Genomic DNA, 19,704 nt, shown 5'->3' with positions numbered 1-19,704 from the left:
CGGATTATTATAATTTTCTAAATAAATAGGACTATTATTGAAGAGTGAATTGTAAAGGAAATTTAAGGAAACGCGTGAGGTATGGTAAGGTAAAGCTATCTCTGTACCAGGTAATGGAGGCCCATAGAATTGTGAGACGTTGAGGCTACCACATTTTCTATACAATCGGCTCATAGATGGCGGCAAGGTTGTCAGCCCTACGCGCCGGGCGCCCTTTACCCCCAAGAACATTCCAAGAATATTCCTGGTACTCATTTCTGTTAGAGGCTGAGTCGACCCCAGGGCCATAGTGCGACTGGAAGGATTATATCTATTGAAAATATCCACCTCATTGGGACTCGAACCCGCGAACTTCCGGCTTGTAGGCTAGTGCCTCAACCAACTACTCTACCACGTGCCCCTCGTAATGAAGAGGGTGTAATCTAATTTGATACATCACTCGAGAATTTGCCTGGAGAAACTGAGGAAAAGTGACTAAAGTTTCAGTCAAAGAAGCTTGTCTCCTAGCCGATATTTTAACTTGGAACCCTTCGAATATAGCGTAGGAATTGTTCTCGTTCTATTATATCATTCGATCAGAAACTGCAGGTGTTATTTATCTTCGAAATTAGAGTAAAACGGAATTAAGTACAAGGTTTGCTGCTTTCCCATTTTGCATCTCAACCTGAGTTCATAAGAACAGAGTTAAATGTAAAATAATTCTTTTGCTTAGTGAAACACCATCAGATTGTATAACGGATTGGAGAGACAGTGCTTCTCGCATTCTCATCTTCGGCACTATAAGATGGTCAGCTTCAGTAAATTTCCAAATACCGACTGGATAGGAAGCCGGAAGTGGGGAGAGGCAGAAATCCCTCGTCTAACCAGCCCATAACCAGCCACAATACTGACTGAGTTGTTTCATTAATACATCAGTTTGGTTAATTGTCATACCTCGTAAATCATGCGCGTTGTTTGTAACCTGCCACTTGTTTCGTTGCCCCAGGCGTCCGGCAGTTGGCACCGGGGAACGAATGATTTATGAAGGCCGGCTGTTTGAGATGGAAACTGGTTACTTCTACAAGACTCGCTTGTAGATTGGATGGCTACTGCATTATAAATGGCAGAGGCTGTCCGTCTGTTCCGGAACCTGTTGCGTCACGATTACAAGGATTTCCCCACTTCGACTGCATGAAGTAATCGTTCGAGAATTGTGACTTTCCAAAGACATACAGCTGGGAAGATTGATCAGCACTGCGACTGCGCAGTCGGGATGTTCCGTGCTCAATATTCGCTTGCGAGACCGGCAGTCCTGATGGAAATAATCTGTTGTTTCCTTCAGCCAGTTACCCTGATCGGGGGTATAGTGATTTTCCTGTCACTTATCCTGATTGAGATATTTCGTGGTTCTTTCAGTCAATTACTGATTGAGTGATTTCGTGGTGCTCTTCAGTCAGTTTTCCTCACTGAGCTGTTTCCTTCAGTCATTTAGCATGACAAAAATTTTGTTATTTCCCAGTTAGTTATCCTGTTTGAGAGATTTCCTCGTATTCCTCAATTATTATAATTAATAAACTTCTTCATTTATTTCATTCAGCTCCCTGAGTGTAGGAATGCCGTGATCTCCTAACGTTTCTGCAGTAAATATTGGAATTTAACTTCAAATTGCATAAGATCGCTTCTTCCTACATCTCTTACAACTGATTTTTCAGAATAATGTTCTCCCAGTCGCCGCTATATAAAAGAAGCATTTCAAAAAGGACCCAATAAAGAAAACGTTTCAATTACAGCCCCTTGACCAGTCTACAGAATTATACTTGGGCCTCCCACAAAGCCAGATGATTTAGAAATCTTCACTGTCAGTTACAACTCCATTGAATTTTTATAGATTTATATTGATATAGATTTGAAAGCGTTTCTCTTCTTTGTCTCTCTTTACCTTTCTTCCTATTGATGTGAGCGTCTTCTATTCAAATCTCGGTGCGGTTACATACTCTTCTGAACCAGGATTTTGTACTTTTATCTAATATTGCAGCTGAAAGTTTGAGTAACGTATATAAATACTCAGTAATGCTTCCCTTTGTATACTAGATTCATAACCGCCCACATACACGCACATGTAATCACCTACACACTCATTCACCCACTAACTCATCTACACGCAAGCGCACATACACGAATGTACGAAGTTGCACGACTTGAAAGTAATACATGATTTTTCTTCACTCAGCTATTCTTGCGGATCGCTATTCATGCGTGGGAGGGAAAGGCGAAAGCGTTGTTGGTTTCTCCTACAGTAGTCCCGCAAGACGGAACAGGTTTGAGACACCTCCAGGTTCCGGGTCAGCCTTCAGAGTCGTGAAGCTTGCTGTGGCACATAAGTCACGCCAAGCATTCAGTAGCAGGCTCTTCGTCGGGCAGTATCCTCGGTCATAGTGTGGCAAACAGAAAGTGACACGATCATGGACAGGTATGTTAGCTGTAAATTTCATTACGCTACTAAAAGGAAAACAAAATTTACAGGGATTTTACCACAAGTGTAACCAAGTATCGGTTTCATTTTATATTTATTTAGAGCCTCCTTCAGTAACCCACATTGTATGGCGCCGAGTGATAGGATTAGAATGCATTATCAGTTTGTAAGCATGTTTTAGTAATTTTTTCTGTTGTGTTATTAAATCACGGCACTGGAGATACAAACACAAAAAAGAGGTAAATTCAATTTTAATAGAATGTATTAGAATCAATAGAAATATCAACAATTTAATCAATTTTATTTTCTGATTCGACCACTATATGTTTCCGTAGCAGGAACCATCATCAGATGGTTTGAAATTACATAAATAAAATAAAATATTATTGAATTACAGAGATCGATAGATCCAGTTTTATAATGAAAAATAGCGTAATGAATTTTTTATTTACTTATTTCATTTTATTTATTATATATTACTTATTTAAGGCATATTTATTGTGATTATTGATCAATATAACTCTGCAAATAAATAATTATATATTTCATTTATATATTTTCAAATCATGTGATGGTTCACGACACCAAAATATGTAACAATTCAGTAAGATAGTCAACTTCATTGAACTGCTGATATTTCTACCGATTTTTATACATATATTTGATTAAAATTTGATTTACTTCGTTGTTGTGTCAACGGCTTCCACGCTTCGATATGTAAGGATGCTGCTGCAATCTACTATCTAGGCATTTGTCTGGATGGATTAAGGAAACCCACGGAATACTTCGATCATAGCAGGCAAAGTGTGGACCGAAACTACAACCGGAACCTCGCGAATGCAAAGCACGGGTGCTGACAACTCGACCACGGCGTTTCATATATCTTGGTGCTCACTGCCGATATGTTGAGCGTGATCAGCTCCTCGGTGTTTTAATTAATTTAAGTTAAATTCACGTGGTGCAGCTCACACCTGTTGAAAGCGTTTCGTCATCAGTGACGCACAGTGTATCGCTTTAAGGTAACCGTAAACTGGAATCATGAAAGAAACGTCGAGCCCGAAGTTAGAATACACAAACCAGTTACAGGTTTATATTTTCTATTTGTGTTCCAAACGTTCATCTTCTCTTGACCTTGATAATATTCAGTTGGGGGGGGGCTGATCATGTAGGTGAAGCAGTGAGACTGTAGTCTGCTTATTCGAAAGCTAACCAGATCGAATTCCGGCTGGGCTATATATTACAGACTTCGTACATCTCCGTTGCTTCTATGAGGGTTTTGGCTTATGTCCAACTGCATGCAATAAACATTAATATCAGTCTATATAACTATCGCACTTAAGACAGCGTCCCTACGTAACATACGAATTAATCAGTCTGACATACACATCTACTATATGTCGTAGGGCAAGTACACCGATAAGGCAAAATATATTATTCTTATCATTACTTATATTTTATTATATATGCATCTACACCTCATCGAAATATGTATCCAATACAAGCTAATTAAAGGCCTATATCAGTAATCAACTCTTTTACAGGGAAATAATTGTTTATAAATTTAATAATATTACCTAAACGCTTAAGGAATTGAGGTTGTAGTGGACTCACGCAGGAATATTTGAAATTCTATTCAGAAAGAATCTATAAAGTCCAACACCTATTTTGATCAATAAATTATTTTTTCTCCCTACATACTTCGAAGGTAAGTTATGTCCCACCAAACTGTTAAAATAAATGCTCTAATGTTTCACTGACAGTTCTGCACAACTCAACATGTTATACATATAGAACATTATCTCACTCACCGATTTGCAGGGGAGGAGGAAGACGGGTCTCATACCAGCGGCGTGAATGCAAAAAGAGATTATTGCATGGCGTATAGTGGGATAGTGGTAGACTGGGCAAGTCTACATAAAGATTTTAAGTGGATAGTGACAAACTGAAAATAACTGCTCCAAACAGGGCAAATTTACAAGACATCGACGGAATCATTTATGATCTGAAAGTAGAAATCTTTATATTCAATTTTTATTTATATTTCCATACTCAGGTTGCTGGATGCAAGTAGGAAGGTATCGGGTTCCATTCCCGATGAGGTTATTGAATTTTTCATTTGAGTTAATCTTTCCAGCCAGTCACACCATGGCCCTGGGGCGGACACAGCCTCTAACAGAAAGGAGTACTAGGATCTTTACTGGGGGTAAAGGGTGACCGGCGCGTAAGGCTGACAACCTCGCCGTCATCTTTGAGCCGAATGACTAGAAAATGTGGGAGTCTCGACGTTCCACAACCCTGTGTGTCTCCACGGCCTGTTACAGGGATAGCTCTACTTTTTTTTAATTAAGTTGGTGGCGTTGCGAGGATGTCGAACGCTTCGCTCCTTTAATTCGTCTGTGTCCTTTTTCTTGGACCCACAGTAGCAGGGTCAAGTCATGTTAAGGTACTGTAACCGCACGTCCTTCGCCAAAATTATATAATTAAGGGCATGACGAATTTATTCATTGTTTCACACCACGAGAGACGCTCCTCCGGCGAGATACCATCCCAGGACCGTCTAGTTGTAATTCGGCTATTGTCCTCCTTAGGCTTAGGGTGCCACTATTGTCCCTAACGTCGCTAGTTTGCTCCTAGTGTCATAAACCCATTAACTGACCTTGTGCGAGACCCGCCAGGAGGGGTCTTGGGTTCCATGCTCGTGTGTCTTGAAGACCTAAAAAGGTTTATGATGGGCATCTCGAAAAATACGAATGTAGGACAGATGTCGGGCTAGACTCTTAGCTTTCTCTGTTATCTTTCTTGTTTTGTTTTATGCTCACTGGGGGACTTGTAAAAGGAGGCAGTCGGTTATAGGGAGCGGAGGAGGATGTAGTTGAAACGTAGACAGAGAACAGAGAAATGTTTTACAGTAGGGGTAGCGAGTAGGATGGACGAAGCGGCTAGCTTGGAGGAATAATATAAAGATTAATCACTCTATGAAATCTTAAATTAAGACTTCAATACACGGTGTGTTCTGGAAACCCCTAATTCATTAACCCCGAAGTGTGTTCCACTCCCTTCTCCGAAGCACCCGTATCCCTCAGATAAAGAACTCATCTCGAGTAATAGTCGTGGCAGCGGTACGTCGGCGGACGGCTACGGCGCTGATGATTGCTTTACACCTTGAAGATGGCCTAATGGCCGAATCATATTGTAGCTTGTACAGTCGAACGGCCGTTTCTGGGCAACAGCTCGACAAACACGTTTCCGAGGCAGTGAATACGCATATAAAATAGGACAGTGTTTTCTACGTGGTCCGTGACGAGAAGTTATAACGAAGACAGTTGGAGCAATGAAAGAGTTGTATTCTATAAGGGAGACTGTAAAGATGGAGGACCAGCTCATGAAGCTGAAGAATCTCCACTGTTAAAACTGTTGCCAGGGAACGGCAGGTGATGACACAGCAGGCTGGAAAATGCTTAGCGGGTGGCGTGGTGATTTGTAAAGTGTTGAGATTACCGGTGACGCTGTAATTGGTTGTAATTTCAAGTCGTGTGCATAAGTGGTCAGTAAATCCATTCACCAATTCAAACTCCATCTGTAGTCACCACTAAATAGTGACAATGTGCTACGAATTAATCATTTATTGATTAAACTCTGTGTTGTATTAGAGATTAACGCTCTGAATAGAATAAATGAAGATATGACGGAAATAATTAAATCTGTAAAACAAATTAAATCTGCCTAACGCTGATAATACCGAAGTTATTAGAAATTTAGCAGTGATTCAGGAAATAGCACATGAACACTGACAATTGGAAAAGCATGATATCTCATTACGAGACAAATTTATGCATTTTGTGCAAAGAAGAATTGAATTCATACGAAATTGCTGTCTTGTTGGATCCGGCGCCAGTCAGTCTGGCAGATCGTTACGAACAATTCACAGGGAGGTGCTGCCTCCATCTTCGGGGTTTCATGAAAATTTGAGGCAGCATGATTTATTAGATTACACGTCATCACATTCCGGGCATTAATAATCTTTATACACATCTCCCTGAGGATCCCAGACTTCGCGCAATATTTATTTCAGTCGAGGTCGTAAATTTGATTTCATTCGACATCGATTCTGCGCCTGTATGTATGCATACTTTCAGACGTAGACATATTACTGGACTCGGAAAAGTTTCGTTTTCCCTTAAAGTCCAAATTCTTAATATTTTTAACTTAATTACCATCGTATTACTGTTAAGTACTTGTTAGATTGCCTTCCTTTCGGTTATATATCAAAGAGGAACTGAAGGTGAAGATTGAAAGTAAAGTTGCGCCTGTGCTTAACCGATTAAGCTCTATATCATAAAGACAAATTGGGGAGTGGAGACAGAACTCCACCATTCTTGACCTCGGCACTAGATGAAGGTGAGTAGCCAGTTTCACGCCCCAACCGCTTTACCCCTCGAGGAAATCGGCCCTGTTTCCCACTGGATAGGAGGTTCGGTGGGATCCAGAGCCGACATGGACGCTGTGGTGAAGAGAAAAATGTACCCAAATCGGGAATCAAATCCCAGCCATCCAGCCCGTAGCCCGTCGGTATACCTACTGAGCTATCTCGGCTCTCGAAGGTAAACTGATGAAAACCTAAATTATTTCATTTTTAATACTTTTATGACACTTAACACGAATGATTCAAATGGCTCTTAGATTTTAATGTCATAGAGGGCGTTTGTTGATACACCATGAATAAACGTAATCAGATGAGTCAGTAATAATTACATTTGGAACTTAATAATTACTTGTACTGAGCAATGTTAGGCACGCAGAGTAGAGGTCATTGCAAAACCTACTGCTGTTTTAATTCATGATTCTGAACACCTGAGGACCAATTCTGTACTGTACACCATAAAATTCCTGCACGACAGCACTGATTTATGTTTCAGGTGCCCATAATATCAATTTCCTGCAACAACGGAAGTGTGAAACACGAAGTACTCATCATGACTGGTCACATCATGCGGTTTGGTGGGGCACATAATTTCCTTCTTCGCGTCGTATTGGTTCTCCTTTTAACCGAAACATTGGGCTTCTTTCGATGCAACTTGGACACTACGGACAAAATGTTCTTCCCAGATCAAGTGAACTATTTGCGTGTGTGGACATCCAGATGCTCGTGTGCAGACCGCATATACTGGCCACCTGATGACATGTGTTACGAGGAAGGGAAGCAAGGGCCTTGCGCTGTTGGACGCGTTCTAGTATTTGACAGAAGAAAAATAGAGCCAAGATGTGAAAATGTTTATCAACATTGAGATAATTTGTCATATCGGATCAATATATGACAAAGAGTGTTTCGTACCAAAAATTCATATAACTGATATTTGAAATGTGTTTCTATGAAAAAGAGAAAGCGCTTTAAGAACTTTCAGAATCAAACTGCGTCTCATGCGCAGCAGTTCCTGAGCAACATTTTTAATCTGGTAAATCGTAAAAAGAAAAAAAAAAAGTTATGGACTTCGTCGTATTAAAAACTGCTCTGCACGTATGAAAGTATGAGCAATAAGAAAAGCACAACAGACCACTGTAGGTCGCTGTGCAAGGGCCGAGAAGGCCCACCTCTCATACATACATACAATCATTCATTCATTCATTCATAATAAGAACGTGAAATGAAAGTAGCGCATTTTCTCCATGTTTCCAAACACTATGCAGAGCCTCAGTCTAATCGGGAGGAGTAGAGAAATTACTTCACTTTTACTCTCGGAATTCTGATCTCAAGTGCCTTACAAACAGATTACGGATTATGGATATACAGATTATAAAGATGTACGTGATAAAACGCGGAAACCATGCTTTTCCAATTAGAATAGGTTTTTACTGTCAATTACACACGCATTTGGAAATTCCAAAGAACGATAAAACAACAAACGTTAGCTGTGTGTTCCAAAATGAATTCTCACCATTTCTCTAGTGGAACCCACATTTGTAAATTCCAACAACAGTTGTAGAGTCTTGTCAAATTGTACTTTTCCACATGGTATTGTTGATTCAACCAACATGTACTTCATTTAAATTAAACAAAGTTATAATTGGTCGTAAACCACATCAAGAGTTGAGCTATGTACCACATCGAAAATGTGGATTGTGTCTAATTACTGGAGTTTGTGTGTGTCTTGTCACTCCAAGTTAACAGCCCAATTTTACCACCATATAAAACAATCTGAAAATTACTACATAATGTATAGTGGTATCCCACAAATCAAATAAATAACTGCAACACATCACACCGAGTGGGTTGATATAGTGGTCCTGGATTGATTTCTGCAGGCGCTTGGCTCGAACTGGGCCGGAACAATAATGGTTTAGGAAGGGGGGGGGGGACAAGCGAGTTGTAAAACATCAAATTTGGCCTTCACAGATCACACGTTCTCCAAGATAATAATTGGAAAAATAACTTACAACCCATATTTATATACATGTCCTTATATAATATTTGCCTTAAACGAACTGAAGCGAATGAAATTCAAAGCGTAAAAGTGTCAAACAGATAAACAGATACACAAGATATCAATTAGGCAATTAAGTGAATTGGTGTTTAAATGAAAGTGAGTAGCGTAGCATATAATAACACTCGCATAACATAAGCCTAAGTTTTCTACTTCCAGTTGCAGCAATAATGGGCAAAGTATTCTGAGGGTACGCGCAGAGGGTGTATTAAACTAAACCCTAAGAATTGCTCTTAAACTGACAAAGAAAATAAAACGTACGTTTGACGGTGTTTGTAATGGAACTGATATAATTATTTTTTTTTTAATTTCGCTTAGTGAGGGGTGGAGTCCAACTGGGTCCACTCGGCACGGCAGCCACTGATTGGCCTATTGTAGCCTGCCCCGGGTGATTATGATAGAGAATTTGGTGGAATGAAGATTGGCAGGGGAAACCGAAATACTCGGAGAAAACCCGCCCCAGTGCCACTTTGTCCACCACAAATCCCACTTGGACAGACCTGGGATCGAACCCGGGCCACCGCGTTGGATGGAACTGATATATTACTGAAGTTACATCAAAATCAATCGAAGTGAACGAAAGGTGTGTATAAAGCTTCAACAAGGCAGGATTCAAATAGGGCGTGCAATGGGTAACACTAACATTAAATTCATAGGATACTTACATCATCGAGTGTCAAATTGTCCGAACGGAATATTTCAAATGAGGTGCGACATTCGGCTTATTCGAGTAACGAAAAAACTAAATCTGAACCAGGAAAATAATTTTATTGCCAAAAATATGTATCTGATTCAATTCATAATTGGCTTACGTCCGAAACCTAGGCAGATCTGTAGCAGCAGATCAACTTCTTTTGCAGGTAGTCACGATTCTACCTAATTTCGCTCCATACAAACAAACTCCGTGGCCTGAAGTCCGTAAGCAAACTATACCGACTGAGCGACCGCCGCTTGTTGGCGAAGGTAATGGTAAAATTTGTGGATAGAGGGTGCCATGTGGTCAGAGCAACGGATCCCCACGGCCGTTAATCTCGGTTTTCTAGACAGGAAATTTCGCCCCATGCCAAAAATATTTAAGTTTCACGTAAGAACATACATAAACACAACCTACCTTGTCATCTATTTAAATTTCAGCAAAATTAATCATAACAACTCATATCGAAGTGTATAATACAAGATAATGTACACTTCACTGTATTGCGAGGATAGCTAAATGTATAAGAACTTACCTTTACCAGTTGCCTGAGATGTCGCTGAATTAGGTTACATGTCTGAACAGCACATAACAATCTATGGTCTATGTTCCCTGATACGAAGTTCATACTGCAATTATTTCAGTTTGTATATGAATAACATGTAAAAGCCCACACATTATATTAAACTACAATGAACGTATTAAGCACAATAAGAGTCGACGAAACAGGCACTTATAGTTAGAATAATGGTCACGTCAACCACTCTTGCATGTACCAACATGACCGAACATGACTGTCTGCCTCTAGCGACACGCGTTCTTCAGCTTCTTGAGCGTTCATGAAAATTCGTCAATTTCCGCAAACCATGACAACAGGGCGGGAGTTCAAAAAGTCTGCTGCACGGCACAGGTTTTTCTGAAAATGAATATTGCTGTATTTTTGGAATGTGACTCCGTATCTTTGGTAATTGTTACTTAGAACATGCGCAATAACATCGCTCGTCGTTATGGTGCGAATGGAGTTTGTTAGGTAATGATCAAGAAACAAACTCCGTGATTTTAGTCTGCAAGCGAACTATACAAGTATAAAATATGAAATTTAAATCACACATTTATATGACGTGGCATTATTTCTGTTTCTTACTTCCGAGTTGAGGCCGTTCCATATCTCAGGCGGTTAGTCTCCTGTTTCCCACCGCGGCGGCCCGAGTTCGACCCCAAGTTAAGTCATGTGAGATTTGTGGTGGGCAAAGTGGCAATGGGGTAGATTTTCTTCGAGTAATTCCGTTTCCCCTTTCAATTATTTCACCAAAACGCTCAATACTCATCTATCATTCGGGGCCAGTACAGTGGTTGACATACCAATTGGAGTCTCACCCAACCCCACCAAACTAAAGAAATTTACTTCCGACTTCAACTTCAGCGCCCTTCTAAGCATTTGCTTTTACGCACAACCTAGGGTTACACATACCTAAACTCCAACACATCTTGTAACCGTTCATTACAATTAGGCGCATTATAATGAATATTTGATTACGTCTAATAAATTGTAATTTATATAGACTTGAAAGGATTCTGATGATGGTATATGCTGTACAGAACTGTTAGGCTTATTTTGGACTCTATCCATCGTCTGGTATATAGAAGACAAAAGACCACGATTTTTCGGAGACTGGATCTGTCTCCGTCCTCAGGTGGATTGATTGAGACTAGCTCTTTATAACAGGCCCAACTGAGTAGGTTTATCCTGCTCCATCCACCTGAGGATGGAGACAGATCCAGTCTCCGAAACGTTGTGGTTTTTTGTTTTCTATATACCAGACGATTGATAGAGTCCAAAATAAGCCTAACAGTCCTGTAATTTGTATGTCATAATATGGGGCACGCGGTAGTGTAGTTGTTTGAGACACTATGCTACAAACCGGAAGGTTGTGGGTTCGAATTCCGATGAGGTGTTTTTTTTCAATTTACCTAATCCTTCCAGCTGCACTATGGCCCTAGGGTTGACTCAGCCTCTAACAGAAATGAGCACCAGGGATCTTCCTGGGGGGGGGGGAGAGGACGGCCGGCGCGTAAGGCTGACAACCGATTGTCTAGAAGATGTGGGAACCTTGACCTCTCACATTCCTGTGTGCCTTCACGGTCTGTTCAGGGATAGCTTTACATTTTACCTATGTCATAAGTATGGTTAATGACAGTCATGTTCTTACATGCAGAACGTGACACACTCATTCTTGCGGTACGAAGAGGGTGCCACTTTTCCTAGAAATTTCAGCTGTTCCGATACAACGGAAGATTTCTGGTAACGCGACATTTGATATCTAATGTAAGCAATAAACGAAAAGTGTGCCGCGATACCCACGCTAAACTTACAAGTATTATGCATCTAGTGGCTGTCCAGTGCTATCGCGTTTTATGGGCTAACATTTTTTTTCCTTGGCACTACAGCCCCAGTGGGCCTAGGCCTACCTCCATGAACTTCTCCGTTCACTTCGGTTTTTCTAGACCTTACACATACGGTAGGACTCCTTGGGCGAGTGATCAGCTCGTCGCAAGGCCTCTACCTGTACATACACAGAAAAATACACACAAACATCCATGCCCTGAGTGGGATTCGAACCCACGATCCCGGCTTCCGAGCGAGCGAAGACAGTGCATGCCTTAGACCGCTCGGCTACCGTGACCGGCATGGGCTAACATAGTTTAACAAATTCATCTGACTGGGAAATGCAAAACTCTGAGACCAACCACTTTTTGAACCAGGCCAACAAGGCATGTTTGAGGAAGTCAACTTTTGGTTGAAGCTGAAGCTCTTAGAACTTCATTTCTTCAGAACAGATCAGTTCCAAAAATTCTCTGGTTTCGATTTCAAAATATTCGGACCATCAATCCGCTCTCCACGGATATGCCGGTCAAATTTTCGACAACCTCACATACTAAATTATAAAGATATCACAGTGTAACGTCCGCCTGCAGATTCAGAGTATAGCTGAAAAAAAATATTTAACTTTATTAAAGTTGATCTGTAGTCATTTACATATTAGCGTGACCATATTTGTAATTCTCCGTAAGTGTTCTTTAATAAACGAGCCATCAACTGTCAATGATTTTTGTCACTGTGTGTGCTACAGTGTTCCTCTTGTCCTGCTAGAGCACGGTCCGTTAAGACCCAGGGATAGATCTCCTGTTCCACCAGTCCGGAGCCTGAGTTAGTCATTCCGCTATATATCCTTACCAGAAGGCATCATGCAAATTTGTAGGCACCATAGTTTTATGATTTCTAGCTCCAAAAACAAGTCCTTCAGCCTTCCCAACCAATCATATCAGAACCCACGGAAGGAGGTGAGGATAAACACAGGGGATGCGTGTTGCACAAACTCCCACGGACTTAGCGGCAAACTAAGCTCCAACTCGGCGCCCTCCATACTCCGAAACTCAACTATCTTCGTGACCTTGGCGGCTATAAGTGGGTCACAACGCGTGATATATATCGCGGGGCAGAGCCCTGCTTGAGAATGAAATGTTCGTTCAAACACTAAGAAACTACTCGCCTTTAGTGAGGCCCAGAGGATTGTTTGTAAGATCCCGCCGCTGGGCTGAGCCAAACGAAACCAGTTTGCAACCGCTCATCCTCCTTGCAGGTGCGTTGGAATTCCAGCGCTACGTCTTACTGCGCTGTCTTTACGAACGAAACGATTCGAGAACCATAAAATGGGATTTTATTCAATTTGATCCTATGGAGTTTTACTAATTAACTAGCTCCATGGATCTCTCTTCTTGATTTGCCGCAAATTCCTCAGCTACTCAAGAATTTCACAACATTTTATGGAACCCGAATGTTCATTGCCATGTTCAAAAGTATCTTCCACTGGTCCCTAGCATGACCGGTAAATCCAGTCCATACCATTTTTTGTCTCTAATATCTATTTTAGTATTGCCCTCACACTTACATATAACTCTCCCCAGTGGTGTCTCTTCTTCTGGGTTTCCCTCCAGAATCCTACATACATTCATCTCTCCCATATATTTTCTACATGCCCTGTCCATCTCATCCTCCTTAACTTACTTACTTACTCATGGAGCTGAGCCATTCTGGAGGAGCCGCAAATTCTGCAGCTACTCAAGAATTTCCAAACATTTTATGGAACCCGAAGGTTCATTACCGTGTTCACAAGAGCCTTACACTGGTCCCTATCCTGAGCCAGATCTATCCCATTCTATCTCTCTAAGATCCATTCTAATATTGTCCACCCACCTACGCCTTGGTCTTCCCTGTAGTCTCTTTCCTTCTGGCTTTCTCAAATATCCTATACGCGTTCATCGTCTCCCCCATTCGTGCTACACGACCTGCCCACCTCATCCTCCTTGACTTGATCATTCTAATTATACTTGGCGAAGTGTACAAGTTACGAAGCTCATCAACACGTAATTTTCTCCATCCTCCCGTTACTAACTCCTTGATCCACATATTCTCCTCAGCTCCCTGTTCTTAAAATCTGTTAAAATATTCCGCGTACACAGACCTGCATGTGTTTCTGCATTAATATCTAGCGTTAAAAGTGAAATTATGCTGCTCCTCAATATCCAGTTTCCTCCAGGCTCCGTTGCTTCCACGGAGGACCATCCTGTTCAAACACACACTCAGTCTATGAAGAAGGGTGTCTTCTGGGACGTAACGCTGTGTAAACCGTCAGAAGTTTTAGGACGTTTTGGAGGAACGTACTATCTTCGTCTTTACTGTCGGAGAATAAGAAGAGCAAGCAAACAAACAAACAAACAAACAGAAAACAGTCTGCTTCTTACCGATTACTTACTGCTCACATGCCAAGCCTACTCTTCGACCTAGAACAGCGAAGCAGTGTTTTTCTTCTAAACTTTAATAAACTTCTACACAACTTTATGGTGTCACATCTCTTCATAGTCCCTGTTTTGAGACCCTCAAGCATTGACCTCAATCTATGCTGTTCCTTCAATATGAGGTACCGGGTTTCAAATCCTTACAAAATAACAAGTTTAATTACAGTTTTGCATGGCTAATTCTGTATGTTCTCGTACAGCAGATGAGAAGTCATAAGTTGTGAACCCAATGGCAATAAACACTTTCAGAATTTAATGTTATTTTATTTTCTTCGTGAATGGCGATATTTTCGAAGGATGTATTAGTCTGTTTTTACCGGTTCTCACGGTCTCTTTGCTTGCAGATTTCTTATATATTTTTTCTTCTACCCTGAAGATTGAGGCGATACGTTCCTCCGAAACGTCGGTTAACACCACATATACACGGTGCAAAATCCCAGAAGACTGCTTTCTTCATAGTCACCGCCGTGAAAGCCTCAAATCTTACATACGATGTATTAGCAGTCTCTTAATTACGTAGGATTTGAGGTTCTCACAGCGGTGGTTATGAAGAGTCTTATCTTTTGTATATGACGCTGTATATTCGATTTAAAGTCAACCGGCGTTTCGGAGGTACATGTCGATTCCATTTTCAGTGTCTAAGCATAACCCAAACAACAAACCACCATTAATACCTCCTTCATGCTGATTTCTTTATTGGTTTATTATTCGGCCATGAAGATGAAGGCGATATGTCCCTCCTAAACGTCGGTTGTCTTTTAACGGACTATGCAGCATTATACACCAGAACATATTACTCCCTATATCGTAATTTTCTCTCATTCCTGATTAGGGTAAGTGAATGTACACTTAATATTTTTCTGTGTTCACTTCCAGACTATTTCCTTACTAGCGTCTAACAGAGATTCTATCTTTCTCTCTTTGGTACGTCTGTGTATATGTTCTGCCAATATAGTAAAATCTCCATAGACCAGAATCTGGTGGGTCAAATTCAGGTTCAATCCCTCCCGGATTTATGGGCTTTCCTAATGGTTTATTCTAAAGTAAAGTTAAAACTCAATTGCTTCAAAGGATTTTTTTTTCCTTGGCACTACAGCCCCGGTGGGCCTAGGCCTACCTCCATGAACTTCTCCGTTCACTTCGGTTTTTCTATATCTTACACATTCGATAGGACTCCTTGGGCGGGTGATCAGCTCTTCGCAAGGCCTCTACCTGTACACAAACACAGTAAAACGCACACACACAAACTAAACAACAATGCTCTGAGTGGGATTCGAAACCACGATCCCGGTTTCCAAGGGAGCGAAGGCAGTACATGCCTTCCACCGCTCGGCTACCGTGACCGGCGCTTCAAAGGATGCTAGTATATAAATCAATGATACATGTGTATAATTCTTCTATCCTTACTGAATCATGGCTGAATTGAGATCTAGTCTATAACCTGTGGGTGTAGAGTCCCATTATTCTACCTTTTTCCCCCACTGTATCAGGCAAAAGGAGACTATACCATCACTGGTCTATATCTGCACCGAAGATCCCCTATAATTTCTCGATGATTGGGATTTTAGACTTTGTCCATCGCCCTGTATTTTATAGAACACTACAGAACACACCATTTCGGAAAAGAGATCTGTTTCCGTCCTCAGGTGAATGGGTAGGAGACACCTACTCTGTTTTATCGTTTGGAAAGAGCTAGGTCTACAAGTATTGATTGAAGTTAGCACTTTCTAAGAGAACCACACAGCAGATGTCTCCCTCTCCTCACCTGAGGACGGAAACAGATGCAGCTTCCGAATACTTGTGTTCTCTGGTGTTCTTTAGAATAGCGGGCGACGGGCAAAGTCTAAAATCCCAATAATTCCAAGTGCCATACAACATTGTCAGAACCCTTTAGAATTTACCCTGTAATTTCTTTAACTTTACAAGTACTGGTTGATAGCATTACGTTATTTTATTTTCAGGAAGTTGCATTTTCATATATATATAATAAAGCAAATCCTAAATTATTTTTCTATTGATAAGAATAATAGTCTTAAATTCAAAGTCCGTTTAATATTGTGGCGTCCTTGTGCCATGCAAGAACGGATGAACCATAGAAAGAGCTGTTGCTAACTAATATACGCATGCAACCATAGAAGAAAGAGATTATGCAACCCGTTTCTAGACAACTTCTCGCTATACACATTTCCGCTTAGGCGGTGACTTCACACAATAATATAGAGGCTGTGTTTTCTGCGTATGGTCCGTGCCGAGAGGATATAAGATTCAGAAAGATTTCCAAGGTAATACCAGTATAAAAATAGCTATCAGACGTTTTGAAAATGTGGCACAGTTCAGATATTTGAGAACGACTGTAACAAATTAAAACATGATTCAGGAGAAATTAAGAGATGACTGAATTTGGGTAATGCTTACTACAATTCAGTCCAGAGCATTTTGTCTGCTCGTCTTCTGTCCAAATATATTAAAATTAGAATATACAAAAAACTATAATTATGCCTGTGGTTCTGTATGGGTGCGTAACTTGGTCTCTGAGATTAAGAGAGGGCCATAGGGTATTTGTTAAGAGAGTGCTAAGGAGAATATTTGGACCGAAGAGGGATGAAGTGACAGGAGGTTTTAGAAAACTGCATAATAAGGAGCTTCATAACTTGTAAAATTAGAATGATGAGGCCAAGGAGGATGAGATGAGCAGGCATGTAGCACAAGTGAGGGAGAGTAAGAATGCATACAGGATATTGGTGGGAAAGCCGGAAGGGTATGGACCAGTAGGAAGATCAAGACGTAGGTGGGTGGATATTATTAAAACTGAGCTTAGAGATATAAGTTGTGGTGGCATGGACTGGATTGATCTGGCTCAGAATAGGGATCAGAGGAGGGTTCTTGTGAACACGATAATGAACCTTCGGTTCCATAAAATGTTGGGAAATTGTTGAGTAGCTACGTGACTGGCGGCTTTTCAGGAGGGGCCTAGCTCCATGAAGTCAGTTAGTTAGTTATGTGACAGGAAATCTAAATCACTAAAATATTTTGGATTTTCATGCTAATTAAGCATACTCTGCGTTCTATTTACTTATCTATTTACGTCTTAAAGAGTCTCATCTTTATGAGACCTTGTGTATTTTAACACTGCGACAGACAAGCTGTTCAGCAATCCAAACACTTCCTCTGAGAAGTGGGTATGTCTAAATAAAGTAAAGGACCCGTAAATATAAAATTCAAACTTATAGATGATAACCACGACAAGGAGTAAATTTTAGTATTCTGAGTTATCATCAGATTCAGATCAGATTGTGTTCCAAGTATTCATATTTATCAGTATTCCTTTATTTCTCCATGAAATAGGAGTAGATTTTGGACATTCGGACCTACCTCCATGGAACCACGACTTCAGGAGGTAGCGAGTACTCAATCAATAGAACACAAGAATCAGCCATCTCTCGGAATATTCGTGAACCATATTGTGATGTTGCAAACACTGCCGCTATGGAGTGTGATCTGATGGAGGTTTCTCGAACTAAATGCTGGACTGCACGGCCTCAATTCAGCATGAAGTTAAAACAATGCTTCAAACAAAAACTTCCAGACGATGTTATTAAGAGTTGCTCGAGGTCCTCTGATGACTCTCTCGTTCCACTAGCAATTCCCCACTCACCCTCTAGCGACTCCTTCCAACCTTGTAGAACAACCCTCTTCAGAAATCAGATAATGGATTCATATTGACACATCTCCCCCGTCTCTTTTAAAGTTAACTTTGAAGTGAAGGTAAGAGCACTCCGGTTGGTTTCGAATGTAGCATCTTGCATGCTCACTTACAGAACACAAACATCTCTAACGTCGCATAAAATAAATATTCGCAGAGAAGTTTATACACAAGTTCTCAGTTTCTCACAGATTGCCGTGGAGATTTTGAGGCATGAAGAACAGAATTTCGTGCGGTTTCTTTAAAAACTCCAACAGCACTATCAACAATTATGATTATGGCCAATAGCCCTCCTCCATTTTGTTTGCTCAATCCGTCTTCCCGTCTATCCCCAAACATTCTTCTCACATCAGGGACTTAGTTGAAGTTACCTTTGAAATATGGTTTTCCTAAATCCCTTCACCGAGCTGGTTCGTATGATGGCCGAGCTCAGAGTGTGACGGAAAGATTCTAGATACTCAGTTACAACTTTGTCCGAGACAGCGGCTCTCCTGACTGAAATTACTAGTGGTTTTCCTCATTCACTACAGGTAAATGTCAGCATTGTACTCAATTAGACCCGACGGCTTTCTTCCAAATCATTCAACAATCACCTTACTATTCGATTATGTAGTCAATATATTGAGAGCCTCTCTAAATAAACCACATAGAAGAAAAATAATAGTATGAAACACCAATCCCCTTTCAAAGACTGAAATTCTTCTAATTTATATATACAGAACTTCAGTCCATACCTCACAGGAAACACATACAGCTCAGCAAAAAAAAAAAAAANTGTTCAGAAAACAGAAGAAACATACAAATATACTCTATGGGCAGAATAGTGAGTTTCGTTAAATTACAGTTTTCTTTGCTAGTTACAATTGGTAGGATCCGATACAATAGTAAGTATAAGCTAGATTTTAAATTAAGTTTTTAAAAAGTTGTACTACCAAATACAAATATGTCTCTATGTGACGCACCGCACCAACACAAGGATTCACCATAAAGAGAACTTATCCAGACGTCTTTTCTGGGTGAGTACTATACCGTTATTCTTTTTCAATTCACAAATTTCATTAAAAAGATAACTCACCAAAAACAACATTCTTTACGGACCTCGGACCACCACAAACAATACGATACACAATGGCTATTAAAATGAATCCTTCAAGCAGAAATAAACATAAACGCAGTTCAATAACCGGAAGACCCCATCACCAAGAAACCACGTCTCCTAGGAATCTTCTCTTTGCAATGTTTTAATATAATTTTTAAATCTTAATTTAGAATGTAAAGTATATTTGGATTATGTTGGATCTGACCAAATGTAACTACCAGAGAAAGTTATTTATGTTGGCATCAAGGGTAAAATGAAAGCCGTCACTACTTGTGTATGTCCTCAAGAATCACCTGATGATGATCTATTTAGGCCGAAATTATTGTGAATTGACAAAAATATTTGTTTGTGTGGCGCCAACCCCTTAATTATTGTAAGATTTGAGGCTTTCACGGCGGTGACTATGAAGAAAGCAGTCTT

General features: G+C 40.5%; 2 long non-coding RNA genes across 2 annotated transcripts in view; one reads left to right on the top strand and one right to left on the bottom strand.

The window, feature by feature from the left end:
• Positions 1-11,229, bottom strand: part of LOC117282358 — a 169,048-nt gene extending 157,819 nt beyond the window's left edge. Inside the window, exon 1 of the long non-coding RNA XR_004513083.1 lies at positions 10,161-11,229. This is a non-coding gene — a long non-coding RNA (uncharacterized LOC117282358). The remainder of the gene's footprint in view (positions 1-10,160) is intronic.
• Positions 2,243-8,528, top strand: LOC117282357. Its single transcript, XR_004513082.1, has 2 exons — positions 2,243-2,449; positions 7,369-8,528. It is a non-coding gene; the product is annotated as an uncharacterized LOC117282357 (long non-coding RNA).
• Positions 11,230-19,704: the final 8,475 nt, after the last annotated feature.

Source organism: Cryptotermes secundus, unplaced genomic scaffold (genome assembly GCF_002891405.2).
Source record: "Cryptotermes secundus unplaced genomic scaffold, Csec_1.0 scaffold1494, whole genome shotgun sequence".
In the NCBI taxonomy this organism is placed as follows: Eukaryota; Metazoa; Arthropoda; class Insecta; order Blattodea; family Kalotermitidae; genus Cryptotermes; species Cryptotermes secundus.
This window is presented reverse-complemented; position numbering and strand designations above follow the sequence as displayed.